The following is a 14,944-nucleotide window of genomic DNA, read 5'->3' on the forward strand; positions in this document are numbered from 1 at the left end:
TGTCCAGTTCTGTTGCTTCTTTTCCTGCATATAGCTTTCTTAGGAGACAGGTAAGGCAGTCTGTTATTCCCATCTCTTAAAATATTTTTCACAGTTTGTTGTGATCCACACACTCAAAGGTTTTGGCATAGTCAATAAAACACACACAATTAAAACACATACACCCACACAATTAAGCCTTGCCTTTCAAATATGTCCAGTGCAGTTACCACACTTGAGCACTGAGGGACGAGATACAGAAACAGGTAGAAACAATAGATTATAGCACTTGCTGTTGTTCAGTCATGTCCGACTCTTTGTGACCCCATGGACTGTAGTCCGTCAGCCTCCTCTGTCTGTTGGATTTCCCAGGCAAGAATACTGAAGTAGGTTGCCATTTCCTCTTCCAGGGCATCTTCCCGACCCAGGGAATCTAATCTGAGTTTCCTGTATTGCCAGGTGGATTCTTTACCATTAGATGTATAGAAACATGGCCTTGTGAGAACAGAAAAAAATACTGTCTGAGATTCAAGGTGAACTGAACTGCATTGTTCTTACTTCCCTTCGGAGTGACACAGCTCTTTCAAATACCCCCAGTAAGGCTAATGGACACTAAGCACAATCCACAGTAGTGTACACTACAATGATTCAAAACGTAAAAGCAGCACTCAGCTGAGGCTTTGGGTTTTCCATGTCACAGGCTCTGGCAGAGCTTCTCTGCCTAGAATACTCTTCCCAAGGCTCACATTTACAGTAAATGTAATTACACTTTAATGGCATTCATCTCATTCTGTCACTTTTTCCATAGCTCCTATTTTTAACCAGTACAATGGGAACATTTGTCCTCTGATTCACAGATGAGTTTTCAGGCCAGGAGTCTGGCTTTTAAAATGACAGTCCCTTTCATCATAGTGCTGATTTTTTAAATGAAGTAACAGCCTGTAATTAAAACAATGGAGTACAGCAACCTCATAAGATGAGAAGAGACATTCGGGACTGACTTCAGGCAATGGGGTCCATCAGCTGCTGTGCTGGAAGGAGTAAGTGAGAACAAGGGTCTGACCTGGCATTGAGCCTCAGGAGCTACTCCAAGGTCCTGCACTCAGTCCCTTGGGAAAGAGACACTGATTCTGAGGTCCCTCTTGGTCAGGCCCGCCCAGCTGGGTGGACCAACGTCAACCAGGGGCTTTGTTCATCTGGAAGAAGCTAGGGCACCAGTCTTGGCTGCTAGAGCAATGCACACGGGGCTTCCCCAGAAGCCGGGTCTGGTGAGGCTCTCCCGTCAGATTAAATTCCATGGGCACTTGGAGTCCACATCACTTGAACTTGGCCTGCTGGGTATAGCTTCATCTCGTAGAACATGGTGGGAGTGACTCTCTTGTGATGTCTGGGGCTTCCTTCTGGCTCTCTTCACATGCCCTGGGGACACCCCTCTTGGAATACAGCTTCCAGGACAGGCAAGGCCAGGGCGTGACTCAGGCACAGCTGACGGCACCAGCTGACGGGCCCAGAGGGCCCAGCCTCCAAACCAGCCCAACCAGACCCCACACAGGGGAGTGAAGGAGCCTTGAGGTGATGATCTGGGCCGACTGAGTTACTCCCAGCACAAATCTGCATCTCTGAGGGGCCCGATATGGTGGGGCAAAAGAAGGCCATGCCCACTGGGTCTTGATTCACAGAACTCATGAGCATTAACACAAAGATGGCTGTTTATATGCTAGGTCTGTGATGGGTTGTAGGGCAGCAATAGCAGCTAGAACTCCAGGTCTAATAAATGAATTCACATAATAAACACAGTACTTATCAGAGCAAAGCGTTCTTCTAAGCAAGATCCAGGCATTAATTTGTATCATACTTATACTGAAAGTGGCCTCCATTGAGAGCTCACTGGTCTTTTTCTTTTAATTCATTATTTCCCTATTTTTGGCTGTGCTGGGTCTTCGTTGCTGCGTGGGCTTTCCTCTAGTTGCAGTGTGTGGGGTTCTCACTGCGGGGTCTTCTCTTGTTGCTGAGCACAGGCTCTAGGACTTCAGAAGTTGTGGCTCGTGGACTCAACAGTTGCAGCACCCAGGCTCTAGGGCACAGACTCAGTAGTTGTGGCACAAGGACTTAGTTGGTCTGCAGCATGTGGGATCTTCCCAGACCACGGATGGAGCCTGTGTCTCCTGCATTGGCGGGCGGATTCTTTACCACTGAGTCACCATGGAAGCCTTATAATATTGATCTTCATAACACCCCTGAGGTCCATATCGTTAGCATCTACATTTTACAGTTGAGGAAACTGAAGTTCAGAAAAACTAAGTAACTTACCCAAAGTTACAAAGAACCAAGCAGGAAAGGTAGCTTCCAGACTGCGGTGATCTAACTCTGGAACACTCTCCTCAACCACTTGGTAGGTCCTCTGGTTTTGCCCAAATCCCAGTAGCTTAAGCTTTATGCATCAGCTCCACTGACTGGCCCCAGGATCCACTCAGTATCCTCTGTTCCTTTCTGCCTGGCCTCACTAAGTTGAGATCAGATACTCCAGGGAAACCCACCTATTTTGCACACCTCGAGAAAAATCTAATAGAAAGATATCTTCTCCCTATGCTATGCTAAGTCACTCAGTCGTATCCGACTCTGTGCGACCCCATAGACGGCAGCCTACCAGACTCCCCCATCCCTGGGATTCTCCAGGCAAGAGCACTGGAGTGGGCTGCCATTTCCTTCTCCCTAGGAAAGGCCAACTTCATTATGCACAGTTCAGCCCAGCCTCACAGTGTCCTCTGGCCCTGACCTGATTCTGCAGGTCCCAGGCAGGGGCTAATTGACTTTGCTGCAGCCACACATGCAACTAGTGATTGCTTCTTGAGCTGAAAGCCCCTGCTTCGCAGTCGTTTTACCTGGGAACATGCAGAGTTCCCTGGGTTCCAGGGTGCTAACTCAGTGGGCCTGCCATCTTCAAAAGTGGACACTGCGTGGTAGTGGCCTTGGAAGGTCTTCAGGAACTCTCAGGTGTTGAATTTCTTTGCTTTTGCAAACATTTATAATAACTGCGAGCAAATCCTGGTCAATAAAGTATAATGATTTGTGGACTTTTAGTGAAAACTTTCTTTCTTAAACTACTTCTGCTATTTAAGACTTTCTCCTAGAACCATGGAATCAAACTCTGATAGTGGTGTCATTGCTGTTGTTGGTCAGTCACTAAGTCGTGTCCAACTCTTTCTGACCCCACGGACTGCCAGGCTTCCCTTCCTTTACTATCTCCTGGAGTTTGCTCAAATTCATGTCCATTTGAGTACGTGATGCCATCCAACCATCTCATTCTCTATCGCCCTCTTCTCCTCCTGCCTTCAGTCTTTCCCAGAATGAAGGTCTTTTCCAATGAGTCAGCTCTTTGCATTAGGTGGCCAAAGTATTAGAGCGTCAGCTTCAGCATCAGTCTTTTCAATGAATATTCAGGGTTGATTTCCTTTAGAATTGACTGGTTTAGTCTCCTTGCTGTCCAAGGAACTCTCAGATCTTCTCCAGCACCACAATTCAAAAGCATCAATTCATTAAATCATGCAGAAATCCTGTACAGAAGTCTCCTTGACTCTAGGTACCAAAAGAAAATTAACAAAACCCTCCCTATGGTCCTTTCCAAGCAAATAAAAGCCCAGAACAAAAATGGCAAAGCTTCTGACCCACATACTGTTCAATTTACAAAGGAGAAGGGAAACTTATTAACTTACATATAGTTGCCAACACAGGGCCTCCAAACAGCATGAATTCTTCCCTCCCTCCCCTTTCCTGGGCTTCCCTGGCAACTCAGTCAGTAAAGAATCTGCCTACAGTGCAGGAGACCTGGGTTCAATCCTTATGTTGGGAAGATCCCCTAGAGAAGAACACTCCAGTATCCTTGCCTGGAAAATCCCATGGACAGAGAAGCTTGGCAGGCTGCAGTCCAAGGGGCTGCAAAGAGTCAGGCATGACTGAGTGACTAACACAATCCCCCCTCCATCTTTCTTTCCCTCCCTCCTTCCTTTATTCTTTCTCTAAAAGATGCACTTATTGGGCTTAGAGTAAGAACTATGGGAGGTCACAAACACATGTGGACACTAGGAGAGTGTCGAAAGAATTCTATCTATTGGATATGTCATAACATGTTCCAAAGTCACTAGAAGAGCAGATCAAATATGACTCAGAATGCATTTTGAAGAGATGCGCCACACTCCCTCAACCGCTGTTTACTGCCTGAAATATAAAGATGTACCCAGTAACTGAAAGCTCATACTTCCAAGACCTCTCATTGCCAAGGACATGTCTGGCTGAGCATCAGTGGTAGGATCTGCCAAGAAAAGTTACAGGAGATTAAACAAGAAGCCTCCGGGGAAGTTCTCAAGTTCAGGGGCCTTCTTTCTGCTTCATGACCAGCTGGCTGACGCCATTTCTCTCTGACTCATTCTAACCCAATGGAAAATGTAAAATGTGCCTTGGAGCCCAGCGATCTTCATCCTACTCTCTGTGAATGTGGTCACAGGCCTCAGTGAGCTGTACGTTATTCTGAAAGAATTCACAAGAACAATCCTGGAGGAGGACAGGAACAGACCGGATGCTGCACCGCCCAGCACAGGGCCTTCTTCCCATGACGATGCCGTGCCTGTAATTGAGAGGGTGCACCCATTAGGAGGGCTGATGAATAAGCTGATATCACATAATCGACTGTTACACAGTAGAGACTCTAAAAAGAGAAAAATCAAGGCAAAGAGCCTCCCAGCATTTAATCCATATGGAGAAGAGTTGTCCTGGAAAGTGATAAATGAAACAGTGTGAGAACATAAAAGTTTCATATGCTTTGGATTAAGACTTGTACTCACTAGGACAACAAGAAAGTACAGGACAGTCTAGACAGAGATGGGTATTTTCCTAACAGCCTAAGCAGAATGTGAAAGGGCAGAGGAGAAAATACATTATACAGAAGGATTATGTAATGGTGGAAATAAAAAAGGGAAGAAAACTACATGAAGTTCCCCAAATAAGAATGTAAGAGATGTGATGTAAGATTCTTCCCAAACTGTCCTGCCAAGCTTACGGTAAGAATTTCTGGGTCATATGAGGTCCAGTTTATAATCACAAGCACTAGGACTAAGCAATTAATCCCAAATGAGCAAACCTACCCTCATGCGAAAGGCTTTGTGCTTTCAAAAATTAGGGTGCTGCTGCTGCCAGCGCTGGCAATTACTGTTGTTGCAACATCAACACCAGTAAAACATCAGCAAACTCTTCTAAATGGTTTACAAATCTTAGCTCGTTTAATCCTCATAATAACTGCCTGGGCTGGATCCCTTTTACAGATGAGAAAACTGAGGCCAGGGAGGTTAAACAAGCTTTAATGGCACCATGAGAAGCCACTAGCTCTGCTGCAGGTGGTGAAAAAGATGAAGCTGTGTGCTCTAGGAAGGTGGGTAATCTGGAGTCACACACACCAGCCTTCAGCTTGTGGTCCTCAGCCTGACATAGTCAAGATTATCCCTTAACTCAAAGTCTCAGGGATGGATTTGTTCCGACCACTATAATCCAGACTTCATTATAAACCAGAACACCCATTTACTAGAGGTTCCCAACCTTGCATAGGCTCACAGCTCAGCAAATTTTTCACTGTGCCCCTAAACCGAAAGAAATAGGTACCACTTTCTTTGATTAAGTAGTTAAGGCCAAACAACCTAACAAGCACTTATGTCCTAAAATCTTCTAGCTGTTTACACACACACACACACACACAGATGCATATACACATATGCATGCATGCACAGTCGTGTCTGACTTTTTGTGACCCCAGGGACTGTAGCTCACCAGGTTCCTCTGTCCATGGGATTTCCCAGGCAATACTGGAGTGGGTTACCATTTCCTCCTCCAGGGGATTTCCTGACCAGGGATTGAACCTGCGTCTCCTGCACTGGCAGGTGGATTCTTCACTGCTGAGCTACCAGGAAAGCTCATACACACACACACACACACACGAAAATTGAAAGAAAAATAAGTTTACTTTTTCACTTGTGAATGGAATACAAGTTCCTGTTGGGCACAGCACACTTTCCCCACCTTGGAATTTGACACTGACACCCTCATGCCCTGTTTCAGGCTGATTTTTGAGCTGTATGTGCTTTTAACACAGCAACTGCCCAAAACCCAGCTTTGAAAAGGTACTACATCATCACAAGAGGGGCAGTGCAAGCTAATGTCGAGGCTGTGATCTCCTTGGAGGTGGCAGCTGCTGTAGTGTTTGATAAATGTGCAGTGTTGCTGTGTTTCCCCTGACTTCTTAGGATATTTGCCCTCCCATTAACTTGCTGCAGGAATCTGGGATACCTTGGCACAGTTTGGAAACTGCATTGATTTCTAGTAAGAAATACGACTGCCAAGTGTTCTGGGCTTCTCCCATTTTCTTTCCAGTTGCATTGGAAAACCAAAATGGAACCAGAAACTCTTTGGGGCTCAAAGTCAGTAAGTGGGATACCAAGAGGTTGCAGATTTATCCTCACTTTTATTTAGTTACTGCAGTTACAATATAGACCAGTCCAGCACAGTGTGTGTGTGTGTGTGTGTGTGTGTGTGTGTGTGTGTGTATGTTTATTATACTATTTTATTTGGGGATCTCAGATCCAAGGGATAGAACAAACAGTTGGAAGCCTTTTTGGTTGTTTTCTGTAATATTTGTAAAAGGCAAAGGATTGATTTGTTAATTACCCAACTCTTTACTAACTACAACTTTTTATGATCTGTTTTGAAATGATTAAATTTTTAAAAAATTATCAGAGAAAGTTACCTACTAAAAGCAAATATTTGTCTTTAATTTTTAAACAATATTGTACTTGCTTTAACAGATATACTAGCTGCATCTTTCCTATTAGGAAGCTGGTTAATTTCAACATTTTAAAATGTAAATGAACAGGTTTGGAGTTTATGATCTGCTTTCAAAATTAAATGCTAAAATGATTAAGTTAAAATAGCTTTCTTCATCCACTAGGCACTAGAACTAACTCATTTCATCAATTCTAAGCACGTTTCCCATTCACTATTAACATTTTTGAGGTCAGGATGCGTCCTGAAGTGACTGCTAGCCAGGAAGCTGCCAGGATCAAGTTGGTTTAGCTCGCCACCTACTGATAGGATCAGAGAAGTCTCAGCATTAAGTTCAATAGCAAAGGGCATTAGAGCTGGACTCTGAACAGGACACTTCAGGATTATGTCAACCGATTTATTTTGCTTTCATTTTTACATATGCACAAGAGTGGTAAGTGACAAAAATCTATGTCTTGAATATGTCTAAGCAGACTCTTTAAATGTATACTAGAACGAACTTTCAGGTAAGCTCAGACTGGCTGTGCACCATCAGCTTCCCACCTAAAAGTCTGTTCAGGTCCTCCTCCCAGATAGAGGAGGCTTGGCCCTGGTGCAGGAGCAGCCCAAAAGTGCACAGGGTTTCACTCCCCTGGGAGCAGCCTTCAAGCAGTGGGGGCCAGGGATGGGGGATAAGTGGCTTAGCCCCCACTCTGTGAGTGGAAGACACTGTAGGTTTTTCTGAAGATCCTAAGGGATTGACTTCCCACTTCCCACAGCACTGACCACAGACTCTCACCCTCACGCTGGCCTCTCCCCATCCTGCCTCCCAGATCTCCCTCTCACTTGGCACCCAAGCCCTCAACTTGCTCTGCACTTGGGTAGATTCCAACTAAGACATTTGCCGTTTAATCCTGGCAGTTTATTACACACAGATGGCAATCAAGAGCTGAGCACCACCTTGCTCACACCAGTGACAATTTCCAGTCTGATGTGATTCGTGAACCACCAGACTTCTAAAAAAATCAACTTTTATTTTCTTAACATGGTGTTTGATGCACAGAAAAATCTACAAGATAGCAGAATACGCATACATGCTGCACCTAATTCCTCTATTCTTACATCTTACATTAATACAGGACATTTGTTAATTAATACAATATTGATACATGATTATTAACTGAAATCCACACTTTATTGAGAATTCTTTCATTTTGTTTTAGAATCCCAGGAAGGACACTGTCTTACATTACATCGTCACATCTCCTTGGGGATCCCTTTGCAGGGCTGGGTCAGTTTCTCAAATTTCCTTTGTTTTTGGTAACCTTTACAGTTTTGAAGATTTCTGATCAATTGTTTCATAGAAGACCCCTCAATTGGGATTTGTCAGATGTTTGTGTACAGGTCTGGGTTTTGAGGAGGAAGATCAAAGAGTTTGCCTTGTATCATTTCCACCCCATCAATACCCAGGGGCCATACTATTATTAACAACATCCCTCACAGCTAGTGGTTCTGGCCTTGGCCACCCGGGTGGCAGAGCTTGGCAGCTTTCTGTAAAGCTACTCCCCACCCTGACCCCTTTCCACGCTGCTCACTTAGGAAGGACATCACCACGTGTAGCCCACATTTGAAGAGTGGAACATCTTAAATGTGGACGGAGTATCTGCATAAATCATTCCAAATTCTGCGCAGGGAATGGTCTCTTCAATCTGTGTACCTGTTCCATCATTTATCTATACAGACTCATGAATATGTATTTTACACTTAGGTTGTAATCCAGTATTTATTTTGTTGTTCAAACTGTCCAGTCATTAGGAAACTCCTGCATTCCTTCAACACACTGCTATCATTGTGATTTTTGGTTTTGTTTTGAGCACATCTTCACTTTCTGGCACTACAAGATGATCCAGGTTGGTCTTGTCGATTTTCTACTCCTGTGGTAGAATCAGCCACGTATGTAGTTTTGGTTTCTTTTTTAGGAAATGGTATTAGAAACCAGTACCTGAATAGTAGGTGTGGTCTTTGAAATCGGAGACTCATTGCTTTTAAGCCCCTTCAACTGACAGAACAAGGAAATGTGTTTATTAACCTGTGTATGTGAAGGTGAAAGTCACTCAGTTGTGTCTGACCTTTGCGACCCCATAGACTTTGCAGCCCCATAGACTATATAGTCCATGAAATTCTCCAGGCCATAATACTGGAGTGAGTAGCCTTTCCCTTCTCCAGGGGATCTTTCCAACCCAGGTACAGCATTGTGGGCAGATTCTTTACCAGCTGAGCCACAAGGAAAGCCCAAGAGTACTAGAGTGGGTAGCCTATTCCTTCTCCAGCAGATCTTCCCGACCCAGGAACAGAACCGGGTCTCCTGCATTACAGGTGGATTACCAACTGAGCTATCAGGGAAGCCCTGATAAACCTGTGTATACACACCACCTAAATATGTAACTAGCTGTGCCTGTATGAGTTCATACGGAAGGTCCAACTCTAATCCATTACTCTAGGTGCATCACTCTAGGCTTATCTGTAACCTCACACTCTAAATAACAGTGAGGAGCCTGGCTCCCACCATCTGGTTCCATTTGTTTAAATCTAGTACATTAGAGCAGGGTCACAATTGTTAACAGGCACCAGTGTGAGAAATTTATCAACTGCAGCCCAGTCCTCATGCAGTTTCTCTTGGGCTTCATCTTACAGACTCCACTCATTTCCAAGGTTACTTAGGTCCAAGGTTACTCATTTCCAAGGTTATCTTCCCCCAGTTCCCTCCACGAGGTTGTTTTGTCGTTCGGTGTTCCATCCATGTATTCCAGCTCCTGATGTGATTGTTTTTAACTTGCATAAAGATTCACTCTTTGTGCTGCAAAGCCCTATGGATTTTGACAAATGTGTATCATCACACCCCCACCCTCTGAACAGTTTCGCTGTCCTAGAAATCCTGCATTTTACCTATTCAACCCACCACCATTCCCTTGAGCCCCTGGAACCACTGATTTTTTTTTTTTCCTTTGACCTTTTTCTTTAATTTTATATTGGAGCATAGTTAACAATGCTGTGATAGTTTCAGGTGTACAGCAAAATGATTCAGTTATATATAAAAACGTATTATTCTTTTTCAAATTCTTTTCCTATTTAGGTGGTTACATAACATTGAGTAGAATTCCCTATTTTATACAGTGGGTTTGTCGGTTATCCATTTTATTGATTGTTTTTGATGGGGACCATTTTTTGAAGTCTTTATTGAATTCCTCACAATATTGCTTCTGTTTTATGTTTTGGTTTGTTTTGGTCATGGGGCATGTGGGATCTTAGCTGCCCGACCAGGGATCAAACCTGCACCCCCTGCTTTGGAAGGGAAAGTCTTCACCACGGGACCACCAGGGAAGTCCCTGGTTATCCATTTAAACACAGAGGGGAGTACATGTCAATCCCACACTCCCTACCTTTCCCTCCTCTTCCCCATGGATTTTCTTAACATCTCCAGTTTTGCTTTCTCTGGAGTGTCTTATAATTAGAATCATAAAATCGACAGTCTTTTCAGACTGGCTTATTTCAGTTAGCACCCGTGGTTTTTGTGGCTTGGTAGCTCATTTCATCGCTGAATTACATTCCATTAGATCAATTACAGTTTGTTTACACATGTATTTACGGATAGACACTTTGGTTGTTGTGAGTTTTGGCCATTATAAACACAGCTGCCGTAAACACTTGTGTTTTCGTACGGACATAAGTTTCCGTGAGTTGGGGAACCACGCAGGTCATATGGTGACAAGCACTATTAGCATCACCATTTACGTTTATTGTGCTCTGTCTAGATTCTAGCACCTTTGGACTTTCTATGGTTCCACCTTTTCTTTTCATTCTTCAATCTAGGCTTTTCACTGAACTAACTGAGCACCCTCAGACACACTACTTTAAAATTATGTAAAAATTTTTACTGTTATTTGAATGTTTTTAACCATATTTTTGCCAACCTCTTGAATACTTTTTAAGGATCTAAGAACATTTACACTCCAATGAAGCCCCCTTCAATTTCTGTGCTAATTTGTCCTATTTTTTCAGTTCTATTTCATCTTAATGTCATAAACAAGACATCATTTGTATTGTTTTGTAAAGTTAATGCTCATTCAGATTTAACCATAAGCGTTTTTTTGGTCACTATGCTTTCCTGAATCTCAGAGCTTTCATCACTGTCCTTCTGCACAAACTAAATCCTCTAAATTTCCTTTAATGAAGTCTTTTGATGACATCTTCACGCCTAAAATAGTGCCTCATTAAGTTATGTGGCAACCTGGATGAAAGGGGAATTTAGGGGAGAATGGACACATGCATATGTATGGCTGAGTCCCTTTTCTGTCCACATGAAACTATCATAACATTGTTAATTGGCTATACTCCAATATAAAAGTTTAAAAAATAGAGCCTCACTGGGTATTAACAATTTAGTTGATAGTTTTTGTTACTGCGTCCTTGTAGCCCACAGATGCTATTACAGTCTTCTGGCTCACCAATGTGCTGCTGAGAAGGTAGTGAGCCTTACTGTTGCTGTTTGTTACAGGTAATCTGACTTTTCCAACTGTGTTACAAATTTTTCCGATATTCTAGTTTCATTACACACATGGAGGTGTGGGTTTACTTCATTTAACTCAGTTGACATTTGTATAGCTTTCTGCATCTGAAGGTTGATGCCTTTCATCAGTTCTGGAAATTCTACCTTCATCTTTCCAAACGTTACTTATTTCTAATATGCTTTTTAAAATTGCAAGTGACGCGTTAGACACTCTCACCACTCCTCCACGTCGCTTAATCTAACGTCTGTTTCCACCTACTTGCCTCTGTGTGCTGCCTATGGGGTAATTATTTGGCACTACTTTCCAGCTTATTAATTCTTTCTTCCATTAGTTACTTTTATAAGGGACTTACATAAGCAACCCTTCTTCACTCTTTCACTTATTTACAACTATTAAATGCGTTCATATTTTGGTCTTGAAAATTCTACTACTCTTAACTCCTCGCAGGAAGATTGCACTCTTTTCTGCTGGGTTTCATATGAGATGCCTTATTTGAGGCATCCTGTGATTTATGACTCTCAGCTCATGTTCCTGTGGAGTGTCGAGTGCTAAATTAAAGCTGAGTTCTCATGTGCATATACAGTTGCTCTGACCTTGGTCTCAGGGCCATTACAACGGGACCTGTTTAAGAATTTCACATGGGAAATGCTTAGACCACAGGTACCATGAGAACTCAAATCCACAGGAGGGAAGGTGTGTAAGTGACTTCAGAGGGGGACTGTTTTCCTTTCCAACTAGTGCCAGCTCCCCACAAGACTGAAGTCCAGCTGTTTACAAGGGGGCCTCCCTGAAGGCTTACCTCCTGCTAACCCCCCAAGTACAATCTCATAGGTGCTCAGTGTCACCAAGACTCGGTAGGTGCTCCGGGGGGTACATGAGATGAGGGCTCTCTTGTCTTTCTTCAGTTTTGTTTTCACATCATTTTTTGCCTCAGAGAATGGATTCCTTTCTTGACAGCTCAGCCATACATTTATGAACATTAAAGAAACAATTTTGAGTTACTGCCAGGTGGGTGGTAGCTGTTCAGAGTATCTGGTCTTTCTCAGGCGAAAGTGGAAGTCCTGGTCTGGCTCATGAAGTTCCGAAGGGCGATGATGATGATGACACAGAGGCCGGGAACACAATGCTCTGCTTTGTTTAGCAACCTGAAAGCGGGGAGCAGAAAGCTAGGACAGTTGTGGTTTTGACAGACAATGGGCAGGGGGCTTTAGCAGGAGATGCATAAACTGCTTCTAAAAGAGGCCACAGTGAAAGCTACTTCTTTCCCAGTAAAGAGTCCAAGGAGGGCAGGTGGGAGCCGGGCTACAGAGGCTCCACAACATCATCAAAAATACCACCCTCAATGCTCTGGCTCTGTATGCAGACCCTACAGCACAGGTAGGCTGCAGTCACATCTACAGCAGCTCCCCTGCCCAAGAAGTGTGCCCAGGACTCCCAGCCAACTTCTGCCCACCTGCCTCTGGCAACCCGCAGCTCCAACGGAGGCTGGGAGTTTAATCCTTTAGCTGCTGGAGCAGAGTTGGAGAATCCTGGTCCTTGACAGGCAGGGAGCAGTCTCTATTACCAATCCCAACACTTACAGCCTGAGGCCCCACATCAAGGGAGAGACTGAGATAAGGCAATAATTTACTGGAACAAAGTCCTGAAAGAATGTGGGAGAAAATAGGGTCAAAAGTATAGAAGGACAGCTTGGCCGTGGAAGGCAGACCCATCTTCACTGGACACTGAATGCACAAAGACGAGGCTGCTGCAGGGATGGGCGGTGAGAATGGACCCTGGGGAACTCCTAGCAGCACACAAGTGACAGGTCCCTTGTGCAGTCAGCGAGTTGGGGCAGCGTGCAGAGGGCGGAAAGCTGGGACCCTAGGCTAAAGTGAATATACACATCAGGAACGCGACAGGCGAAACCGACCTGTTTAAAAGGTTGTGTTTGTTTATGAGTAACAGCTGGTTTCACAAGGAGGACAAAAGCACTTTCACAGAACATGTTTCTAAAATAGGCAACCCAGTCACAACACATATGGCCCGTTGTACTTGAAAACTGCATTGGCAAAATTGGGGCTTGTTATATAAGAAAAGTAAATTTAAAGCTGGAGGCAATAAATGGTGAAAAACTGAGGCATTAGGGATGAAGGACCCCCTTCTAAGCCCTTTCTGTCTCTCACAAAGTGTCTGCTGCATGCAAGACGAGTTCTCTGAGGCACTTTGGAAAGAAGACGCCCCAGGAAGCCACTGTTGTGGCAATGTCAGGACAGAGGGCTATAAATTTAGGTTTGCAATGAGGTTGTTGTGTACATCCTAACTCTATCCTTTTTCTTCTCTACAAAATAAGGAAAACTAGGAAAAATCAACTGTATTTGATTACAGTCAGCTTCTCAGGTGGCTCAGCAGTAAAGAACCCATCTGCCAATGCAGGGCAGACACGACACATGGGTTGGATCGCTGGGTTGGAAAGATCCCCAGAGGAGGAAATGGCAACCCACTCCAGTGGACAGAGCAGCCTGGTGGGCTATAGTCCATGGGTAACAGAGTCGGACACAACTCAGCACAGCACAGCACAGCAGCGGATTTGTGTCTGCTGGTTCCACATCTGCAGGTCCAACAAACCATGGACTGATGACATGGAGAGCCGGCTGCAAGGACCTGAGCATCTGCAGATGCCCCATGGGGCCCTGGAGCCAACTATCACGGATACCAAGGGGTGAGTCTACAGTCTTATTAAGTTACTTCTCCCAAACTACTTACCACCCCAACTTCCTGAAAACATTTCTCACCAATATCACTATAGAAAGGGTGACCTAGCACCTGCTCAACACCCCTTCCCCATAACTGTTCCCTCCCAACACCAGAAGACAGACTGTCGAGATCTTTCTTGCCGGTTTTCCCTGGTCACTGTGTGTTTCTGCTGTGGACTGAGACAAACTCAGTGCTTCAGAACCAAGCTGTATCATCTCCATCACATCACAAACGCTCCAAATGAAACAGGAGTTAATGGTAAGGAATACGGGGAAGTCTCCCAGAACTAACCAACCTGTAGAAATTTGCAGGTTAGGTTCAAAATTACAATTCTAATATTAGGACAAAGATGCTGTTCTTTCTCTGCATTTTTAAGTCAAGTTCAGTCAGCACGACTAAACAGCTTTCTGGGGTCTGGGAGCTGTATGTCCAGACAGGGAGCATGAACCAAGTCACCTGAGCCTTTGAGCACAAACTCAACACCTTAGTCTGGCATGAACGAAAGATGTCACAGGAACAAAGATCAAAGTGGTATAGCGTATGTTGAGAATGACACCCTGAATGGGCTCCTCAGCGGAATGAGGCCTGCCACGTTCATACACACCTCTCCCCTGGGGAAAGAGTACGCACCTCAGCTCTTGACCAACATGGCAGTCACACCTTCCCCACTGCACTTCACTCTGCTGACAACAGAAAATCTAAGCCATGGGACCAGCAGATGAGTGACAGGCCTGACCAAGCTTATTTCCACCTTGCAATTAAAATTCCATGAGAAATCCTTCAAGGATTTCTTGAAGTTTCCATCAGAAGTGTTGGCTCTCACATGTATATAAAAATAAAGTCAGTAATGCAGATACTTC

This window comes from Bos mutus, chromosome 11, assembly GCF_027580195.1.
Source record: "Bos mutus isolate GX-2022 chromosome 11, NWIPB_WYAK_1.1, whole genome shotgun sequence".
NCBI classification, from domain to species: domain Eukaryota; kingdom Metazoa; phylum Chordata; class Mammalia; order Artiodactyla; family Bovidae; genus Bos; species Bos mutus.